Consider the following 11,053-nt stretch of genomic DNA (forward strand, 5'->3'; position numbering starts at 1 on the left):
TTTATTCATTCGGCTATAGGCCTAGTAATTCCGATATCCGGATATTTTTTTTTGACAATTTCCCAGATTTGTAATGGTGCAGTCCCATAAATAAAATACTAATAATAATAATAATAATAAATAATAATAATAATAATAATACACTCCATTAATAAACTGTAGTATATTAAATGCAATATTTTGGATAGCCTAAAAGCAGTAGGTCTACCATGTAACACATAACGCATTGGCCTAGCCTATATTCTTAATTTAAATTATCACTGTATGCTTTTTTTTAAAGGAAAAACACAAAGTTTATTACATTTAATATAAATAGCATATTCTTTAATATAACCCATACTTGTATTAAGGTCTGCTATACTTTATAGAGTGTTTAATAAAAACGTTAAAGCATTGTATTCTATTACAGCATTACCATGAAGACAATAATAAAATCAGTAGCTAGAGATTATCCAGCAGAAATAAATCGTGTCTGCATTTAAAAGTGTGTATACGCTGTGGGAGATAACGCGAACATTCTGTCGACAGCTCCTAGTCAACAGACTTCGACTCCTGTCCTGGTGTTGTCACGATCTCAGCGGCTGCACAGCTGGAGACAGCTTTGTGAAAGAGACAAACACGTTACCGTGAAATGAATGGGAACCGTTGTCTGTTAAAGTAGCGTCTTAGGACGGGACAAAGTCAAATCGAAACGTTTAAAGCCATCGTTTTTCCGTGGACCAAGAAGGAATGCAATATTGTTTTTGAAAAAAAAAAAATCTTCTTCTCATGAACAGTCTGCAGTGGTTCCTCCTGTAGCTTTTTCACACGTTCTTTATATGCCAGATACAGTACCTAACATAGACAATAGCACAAAGTAATGGTACCTGAAAATTCCAAATGAAAATATTTTTATCTTTCGGCATTACTTAATATGGTATAAATACCAAGCAGAAACTAAATTAACAGAAAATCTGTGATAAATGGTTTGGTCAGTCAAGTACAATAGAATATATTTAATGTTATCATAAGCGGTATAAATTCAAATTCATTTGAAACTGTATGTTTCAAAATTCACAAAATCATTCATAATTCGGCTCTGTGGTTATGAAGCATGACTGAATGAGGTACACATTCATTTCTGGTGCATCTACAACGTCTCACCTTATTTATTTATGACATAAGGACAATATTTATCAAGTTCCTAACACCAAAAAATGCACCATTTGTTGAAAAAGAATGTTATTTATACAGAAACACTTTTATTTGACTTAATTAAAAAAAAGGTACACAATTGGGTGCAACCTTGATAAATCTTTCACAAAATGTCAAAACTTGGTAGAGACTACAAATAAGCAGTGTTTAATTATTACTTGCAATTTGCTTTGTCTGTTCTGCTTAACAAGATTAAGAACACAAACACAAAATATTTTTAAATCCTTGCTTATTGGAACTTTCAACACTATCTGGTCGATTCAACAACAATTTACTGTTTTTCTTTTTACTCTCAGGTCAAATTCCTTCATTGAAATTAAATGTTTAACCACTGTGCCCACATACTGGTTGCGGAAGGTGATCTGAAGGTTCTTAACATGTGAGGGATTATCAGTTTTCACCAAAGGGGCTGGTCTTGAAACAACACTGTCCCCAAGAAATTGGGCTCAAACCATATGAACCCAATTCACATAGTTGTATAGAGAAAAACTTTATGACCCGGGTCATTCCTTTACAGTGATATTACCATTAATTAATATTGATGATAAATTCCTAGTTTACAATACATTGCCCTGCAATAACCCCACCCCCCTCCCTTCTTGTCTTCCAGGACAAAAAACAGTTTACTGGTAGTGGGGAAGGATATGAGTAGCATCTTATATATGTGATCCTCATTCTACTATTGGCATTGCTGAAAGAATTGTGTAGCAGGGCGGTAGGGAAGCCCTGCGGTGTACATGTATTTGTTTATTTTTAGAACGGGGTCTACCCCTCCGCCCCTGTGTCGTGTTATTTTGTGTATGTATTATGATTTATTTGTTATATGTAAAAATGACGGTGAGAGCTGTGTTATTGTTTTGACAGTGTGGCCGGATTTTATTTCTGTATTTGTGTTACAGTGTGGATAGGCATCCTATCCACATTAATTGAAAAAAAAAAAAAAAAAAAAAAACCTTGTGCAGATTTGGTTAAAACCATTTTGGTGCTCTGTGAGCAGTGTTTTTTTTTTATATTATATTATATTTTTGTTGCTAATCAGGGAGATGGTCTTTGGACTGCATAAAAGCCTTTGCAGCTCTTCTGGCCCGACGTCACTGCAACGCTGTCCTGTCACAAACTGATTAAGCAGTTAGTGTTTTGTTTCCTCCTGCACTTCGTGTCCATGAATTGTAAGAAGCTCTGGTTTCTGTGATATTTCCCCTTGCTTACTTGATTCAGATAATCCAAATTATGGTTCACAGCTCAAATCCCGCAAATTAAACAATAATTGCAGCAGTCGAAGATACAACTCCAGAACCGAAAGTCAGTATTTGTAAATAGTCTTGTGGAAGTGTGTTATTAAAATAAATAGTCTTGTACAGAAACAAAACACAATTGTGTTCAGTCCATGAGAGTGTGCTGTGTTGTCACTCTTCCAATTAACATCGCTCTTCCGTCTGTTTGGGTCTGATCAAGGGAATTAGCAGGATAACAACTGGTAAGATTTATTGAAACACAAGTAGCCAGAACATAAATATGTCACACAGCATGCTGTAGCTCTTTTTGCCAGGTTTCCCTTTCTTCCTTTAAGGACAGTTAATCTGAACACCCAGTTGGGCCATTAGGCTTCATGTTTTCCTGGGCTGGTTTGTACTTCACAGTCAGCGAGTGTTACACAATTTAGTATTCATATTATAAATCACATATCAGAAATCAACTAATCCCAGTGAAGCATTTGACAAAATTCCAGTACAGGTGTCATCTTGTGTATGAACACCACATGTTCAATGTTCAAAAATCTAAATAAAACAGAAAACTAAACACAAAAAAACCCTTACCTGGTACCTTTGGTAAAACAGGTCATCCTATTACCTTGACTGTCTCTTTAAATTTTGATGATCTCCCGGATAATCTAATGCTACTGGCACATGTTTCTCTGGCTGCACTTCTGTTTAAAATAAATAGCCTGCCCACGACACACCCATGATACAGCCGCTGCTTTGAGAGGGCTTGACCCTGGGTCCTTACAACAATACAAACGAAGAGCTGGTCAGACTGACGTAGAGCTCTCGTCCTGTCAACATAACATCTCAATGCCCGAACTGGGCAGAGGGAGTTTAGTTCCTGATTTTCCTCCCAATAAAATGGAGGGGGATGGAAAGCTTCTAGTTCCACTGATTAAGTAGAAAGCTGTAATCATCTTAGGGTAGAAAGTAGGGTTCGTGCATAACGATACCCTGTTTCCATCGTCCCAGACTTGCATACAGGAACTGTGCACCGACAGAGCTTGGAGCTCACAGACCCGCTTGACGGAGGTGATGGCTAATAAAAAGGTTGTCTTCATAGAGAGGTGTTTCAACTCTATGGAACGAATGGGCTCAAATGGGGACTTAGTGAAAGCCTCCAATACGCGGTCTAGACTCCACACGGGAAGCATGACCCTTTTAGGTGGACGTAACCGCAGAGCGCCCTTCAAAAAACAGATCGCCAGGAAATGGGGCCTGGGGACACCGAGTCAATAAGGACATGGCATGCAGATATGGCTGCCAGGTACACTTTTAGCGTAGAAGGGGATTTTCCCGCTTACAACAGTTCTTGTAGGAATTGTAGGATAGTTGCTATAGGGCAAGAGATACGCTCATGACCCCAGGTCAGACACCAATCTTGAAAATACCTCCACTTGTAGGTGTACAGCGATCTTGTGAAGGAGGCCCTAGCGTTCTGTACTGTACTTACCATCGTGTCTGAGAGCCCTAAAGTGGACAGACAGTCCCGTTCCGGGGCCAGACCCGTAACTGGAGTCTACCTGGTTCTGTGTACCAGAGAGTGCCTCTTGTCTGACTTAGGAGATCCAGGCATAACAGAATCTCCCAGGGCTGGCCTTATAGTACCTGGCAGAGTCAAAAACCAGATTCTCCTGGGCCATCTGAGGGTCAGCAGGAGAACTATTGCCTTCTCTCTCCAGACCTTCTCTAGGAAGGCCGGGAGCAACGGTATTGGCGGGAATGCATACAACAGTGTCCTGGGCCACTAGTGGGCTAGGGTGTCGATGCCTAGTGGACCGCCGAAGCGGTGAAGGGAGAACCATAGGGGGCAGTGAATAATTTCCGCATTTGCAGAGAGATTGACTCTGGCTTTGTCAAACTGCTCCCAAATGCACTCCACTATCTGAGGGTAGAGCGCCATTCTGACAGGTAAGGATCCTCCCTTGAGAGGAGGTCCACCTCCCGGTTCACTACTCCAGGAAGGTGAACAGCCCGGAGGGATAACAGGTTCTGTTTTGCCCATGTCAATATCTGGAAGGCTATGCGATGTAACCCCGGGCCCGTTGTCCTCCCTGGCAGTTGACATATGCGCATTTATATGCACGAATATCCAGCGGCCCGACCAGGAGCCGTAGACTCCTCTGCCTGCCTAGACTGCTCCCCAACGTAAGTGGACATGTCTGTCATCACCACCTGACAGCTGTGGATCACTCCCATCCTTACACCTTCACGTAGGTGAGAGGTTTGCCTCTACCAGCGTAGGTCTTCAAAAACATGCATGGGACGGTCAGCCGAAGGTGCTTGTCTCACTTGGGGTATAGCCGGAAGGTATTGAGCCATGCTTGAAGCGAGTGCATATGGAGTAATCCCAGCTGGAGGGCTGATGTGGCTTTGGCCATCAGACCCAGCAACTTTTGACACAATACCAGACATACAGGGATAGACGGTTCTGTAAAGCAGCCACTCTGTCATCTGACAGGTAGGCTCGCATTGCAAAGGTCGACAGATGCTCCGTCACAATAGCTGTGCGGGCCATTGCTCCTTTCAGCAACTGGAAACAGATCAACCAGGCATCCAGGTAGTTCAACAACCTGATCCCTTAAAGCCGCAAGGGAGCCAGGATGGCATTCACACACTTTGAGAATGTGCGGGAGGCTAAGGAGGGGCCGAATGCCAGCACAGAAAACTCAAAGACGCTTCCCTGAAAAGCGAAGCAGAGATACTTCCTGTGCGAGGGACGTATAGGGACATGAAAATACGCATCCTTTAAATCCACAGTGGTAAACCAGTCACCCGACCAGACAGACTGCAGAATGTGATAGTGTGTGACCATCTGGAACCTCCTCTCCCTCATGAACCCATTGAGGTGTCTCAGATCCAGGATGGGGCAAAGGCCATCATCCTTCTTTGGCACCAGAAAATACCTTGAGTAGAACACCTCCTGCTGGGAAGTGGGTTCTACAAGGCAGATGGTATGTTTGAGAAGTAATGCAGCTACTTCTTGTTTGTGGGCCGAGACCTGGAGAGGGTCACTCAAGGATGTAACCATGATTTGGAGGGGCTTGCACCAGGGCAGTGATGATCAAGTCCACTGGTGGGAATTCCGCCAAGCCCAGTGCCCCCACATTTCACCACACATGGCACCGAGAACAGGTGGTTCCAAGAGGACTGTACCTTTACCAGAAAGTCAGGGAACACTGGGAAGGGCTGAAAGCAGGGCAATGCGGCCTGCGTCCTGAAGACCCACTGGCTCAGTTCAGGCACTGCCATCCAAGGTACCTGTAGGAACTTGGAGGCTTGCTCTATAAGCCCCGGGATCGAGCTTTGAAGAGGTGAAAGCCCAGCATCCAAGGTTGTCTCGGAGTTGGGACCCATCTCAAAGGTCAGCTCTTGGGTATCTCCTCCCTCCTCATCCTGAGGGAAGGGCCTACCATCCCAGGAGTCCGCGATTGATATCCTTGGCCACTGCTAGGTTTGGTTCTGTGACATCCGGGACGACCACCGGTAAAGGCCGGGGCCGGAACATGGGGTTGGGCCTGCTGTCTGGTCAAATATTACCTGAGCCATTTGGTCCTCTAAATCAGAGATGTCCTGTGCCTGTTTCGATTGTCTCGCCCGCTTAGAGCTCTGTGCAGCAAATCTAGAGTGGCTGCGAGCCTGAGGCACCGGAGCCTGAGTGCAGGGAACACTCTGCTAGGGGCTCTGGGACAATTGGAGGATGGGAGAAACCAGGGCTCCCAGAACCGCAAATGGTTCAGTTGAGATAGCAGGAGAAGCCAGAACTAGTAAACCTGGCATGTCTGCTGCATAGCACCTGAGGCTGGAATGCTGCACAGATCTCACAAAAAGAGGCAACTGTAGCTCTCTCGTGGTGGAAACAATCAGCTCATCTGTGCTTGGGCACAGTTCTGGGCTGTGTCACGAGGAGAGGGGTAGTAACCACAGATGCTTCCAACCTAGGTTTAGAATGGCCTGGGGGTGCAGGGTGTGTGGGAATCCCAGAGGAAGGGTCTACAGATAAATGTTTTGGAGTTGCGGGCAGTTCACCTGGCCCTGCAGCACTTTTCTCAGCAGATACAAGGGAGACACGTATTGATCCGCACGGACAACACCACAGTGGTGGCTTACATCAACCACCAGGGCAGTCCTGTCTATCGTTCTCTATTGGGTTGCCCAGGAGCTATTTCTATGGGCTCACGAACACCTTGGAAGCAGGTGTTCATCTACTATATTGTGAAGAGAAATGCCCAAGCTTATAAGTAACTAATTTCAGCCTCGAATCGGGAATAAGTAGTTAACTTCAGCCCGGTTCTAGTTATCTATACTACTACAACTACTACTACTATAATAATAATAATAATAATAATAATAATAATAATAATAATAATAATAATACTTGTGATACGACAATAACATGTGCATGGTTATAACCAGAGGTTCAGATAAGCTGTGTACTTGCTGTTTTTAAACATTAACAAATCAGAAATACACACTAAATTTTAATTTGAATGCGTAAAAATACGTATAGCAATTTTGCTGCACAGCTTGCCTCCCCTTCCTCTCCTCTAAAACTTCCACTAACAATTACATCTCCCAGAATACAATGTCTTCTGTTACTAGGAAACTGTACAGAAGAAAAACCAACCCAACAAACATTATCCAGTCTCTGGCTATCCCTACTATCTTTGCAGCAAATCACAGTAAGAATAAGAAAAAATTGAAGCTACACAGGTTGAAGGTAAACACCCCAGTCCAGCTACAAATTCAACTGGAACCATCGTCAAGGGCAACCGTTAAAAAAAGGTGCCTATAATATAAACAAACTGTTTTATAACTTATTAATATATGTATTTTATTTATCTGTATGGCTTTATATTGAAGTTTTAACATGTTCACTGAGTTTAATACTAAAATATAAGTAACATAATTAATTTGAAAAAAAAAAGCGCTAAGCCGATAAAGAACCTTGTAAAACACATGCATGGTTATAAAGTAGTTCAAAGTAACACTGCAATTAAAACAGAAGGCTCTTTTTTTTAATGCCTACATCATTACCATTAAAGATTATACAGTATTTATCAAGATTACTCATGACTTCAAGGTAATGTTGCATTTTACTCCCTGAAAATACATTTTAGTTTATCAGTGTTAAAATTAGAGGGTAAGTTACTCTCAGACCCAAAACCTCATCTGGAGCTCTGGTTGTAAAGATATGACTATAAGACTATTCTTTGCATTCATGTAGCTAGAGTGGATTTTGGGGGGTTGTATGAACCAGTATAATGTGGTGCCTGGGAGGTGCAAAGGTGATCTTAGAGTCATTGTCTCGAAGAGGTAGTGATTGCTCGTCCTGAAGTGATTAACATATGTTCAACGGTACATACCCACCTTTGATTGGGTTATCTCGTCTCTCAGTGCCATTGTTGCCCACCACACAATGGTTCCACTCCTATTTCAAAGAGTCTTTTTCTCAAGCAAGACAGCCACACCTGTATTTATGCCAGAATGTATCTGTATGCCTCACTCACAACCAACATTCAAGTCCTGGAGAGAGCATGCTGCTCTCTTGTAAAATTAACATGCAGTTTTGTTACTTGGAATGGCTTGGAGTTGTTTAAAATCCTACTACTTTTCAGAGTCCTGTAGGTTTTGACCTGCCATATTTTTTGTTCAAGATCTGACCTACAACCTCCACATGTGATTATGTTTTGTATTGTTTTTTGGATTTGCTTTGTTCCTGAATTAAACTGTTTTGATTGAAGATTACCTGAAGAAGAAAATAAACCTTACATGGTGGTAGATGTAGCATATTAGTAGCGTATCAATGTGATGTATTTTTACTATAGGCTTTCCTACGGTTTTGTAGTTTGTGTATTTTATCCCCCCCCCCCACTGGAAATTTAACAAATTGCACCCTGTATGTTGACGTGGACTTGAAATATATTAATGTTGTATACAGTGCATTTTTAAATATATCATGGCCGTGTGTAACAGTTAGGTTTATTAGAATAAACTATGATGAGCTACTGTTTTATTTTCTCTGCTGGATAGTTGGGGTAAGATGTTAAGGTATGAAAACTGTTGTCAATCAGAATACAATAATAAGATTGTACTGCTGCTGGGAGCTTAAGGGGACTTCCAAGCCCTCTGCCTTTTTTTGGCCACCAGCCGCCACTGCCTTTCCTGTTCTAGACCTTTGCTCTACAGTAATTCAAATGATTGTGCAAGCGTTGTGTGGTGCCCTGCATATGAAACGAAGATACGGTGCTAAAAAAAAAACTTGTTGACAAGGATCAATTCACTAACGTTTGTTGTCATTTCAGATCCAACCTCTTCATGCTGCACATCTTTAAGGTTTGTTTTAAAGCTTTCAGTTTAGTCAGCCTAAGCTTTCAGTTTAAAATACATTTTCAGATTTGTCCAGTTTTTCAGCACAAATTCTCAGGCACATATTTATTATGCTAATTCCAGTACTTGTTTTTATAACGCTTATTTTTAACTTGCTGTTCCTCGTTGTATGTTTATTGGGAAGTTAAGTCCATCTTATATACAGCATTTGGTAAACAATTTTAACTGAGATATATTTTAAAAAGATCAAAGCTGTCAAAAATAGGAAAAATACAATATTTTCATCAGCCACATAACTTTGTTTTCATCCAAAATAATAAATACAAGCTTCTACAAAAAAGCTGCAAAAACAGGATGTTTTGATAGTGTTACCATTCATCTTTTCTGCAACAAAAGGTATCGTCACCACATTGTGCTTGTGCATCCTCCCGCATAAAAAAACAAACCAAAAAAACAGGAGGGTATGCATAAAGATATATGTAATATAATCAAGATATGCATAGTGTAATTCCCAAAAGACAAAACCCAAAAAAGGGTGTTCATCCTCAGTTTGACACATGGTAGATTCTAATTGATAAACACTAAAACTTTGAATGATTAATATTTCATACATCTTCAGACACACAGGTTAGGGGAAACTATCAATTCCTAAGTTGTTTTTTAAATCACAGTAAACTGTACAAATATAATCAAGAAGCAGACATAGTTCTTGTTATTGTGAACAGTTACAGGTATGTGTTATGGAAAACTGTTCTACAACAGAGCTGGTATATTTATGCATGCTAGTATTATTTTTATACATTGGCTGTTCAATTGTTAAAGTATAGGTAAAAGTAAAAGCATAGTGCGGCTGTAGCAGGGGGAGATCTGTGCTGGCTCTGCTGGCGTGTTCACAGGGCTGCAGGAAGAGGGCGGCAGTTGTCCAACAACCGCCTGTTAGTCATGGCAGTGACACGGGGAGGTGGGAAAGTGGGTGTGTGGACTTCCCCCTCTCTGAATGGCTGAGAGGCGAGTCTTGGGAGATTGTTGGCCCTATAAAATAATGCTCCGCTGTTTCCTCAGGTCTGCCCACTTAGACGTGCCGAGAGTGCGGAAGCTCTGATTCAGGACCGGGAATCAGCCGGGAGAAAAAGAAAGAGTCTCACAGCGAGACAGTGAGAGCAGGGAACCCTTGGGAAGACCCCGGCGTATTGTAAAAGAGCAGGCTAGTTAGCCGGCAGTGTAGGACGGTGATCCAGGTCACACGGGTAGCGGCGACTGGGATATGGCTGTCAAGTGCAGCACCTTTTTTCTTTGTAGTTTTGTTACTGTTTTATTTTCCCTGTTTCTTTGTGCCTTCTGTTTTGAATTATTGTTTCGAAGCACCTGCAAGGGCGCCGGTATTGTGTACCATCACTTGGTTTTCCCGTGGCTCTGTTTACCATCGTTGGTAAGCGAACCACGGACCCACAGCGCCATCTGTGGGCGAAAGAAAAACAGCACCCCACAATAAAACTGGGCACCTGTGCGGTGTTGCCAAATCCACCTGTCTGTCTCCTGGGTCAGTGAATTACCCACCATCCTTCCACAGTGGCATAGATATGAAAAGGTTGACTAATATATTAGCAGTGACCACAGGGTTATAGCAGGATTGGGTTTAACTTACAGTAGAGAGCAGAGAAAGCAAGGTAGGTCCTGGAACATTTGAGAAAGACAGCGTGTACATCAAGAAAACTAACAAAACATTTGATTAACATTAAAGCAAAGAGTTAATTAATTGCTATATTATTATTCATTGATGTTTTATGCAAGAGTAAATAATGGTAATGCTTTATTGGAATTGCACAGTATGTACAGTATCATCCATACACCTTCATAAATGTAAATGCACTCCTTCATAACCACCTTGAAAACAGTCATAACATCAATATAAGTATTCCTAACATTTTTAGCAAATAATATTTGTTACTATTATACTGTAAAAATAATATTATGGGATAGATCACAATAAATAAATGTCAATGAGTTACAGAAATGCACTTCAAATGCTGAATTTTCAAATACAGAATTACACACATTGTTATGCAGTGTTATCTGGCCTTTCTGATGATGTTATGAACACTATACAGTGTCTCATTCAGCTTGTATGAAAAATAAAAAGGTAAACTACAGTACACAATACATTAAACTAACTTCTTTATAACCCCATCAGGGCGTTAGCTATTTTCTGGAACTTTGTTATAGAGAACAGACTGTTCCAGGACCTAAGAAATCATGGGAAGATCCAG

This window comes from Polyodon spathula, chromosome 2, assembly GCF_017654505.1.
Source record: "Polyodon spathula isolate WHYD16114869_AA chromosome 2, ASM1765450v1, whole genome shotgun sequence".
Classification (NCBI taxonomy): domain Eukaryota; kingdom Metazoa; phylum Chordata; class Actinopteri; order Acipenseriformes; family Polyodontidae; genus Polyodon; species Polyodon spathula.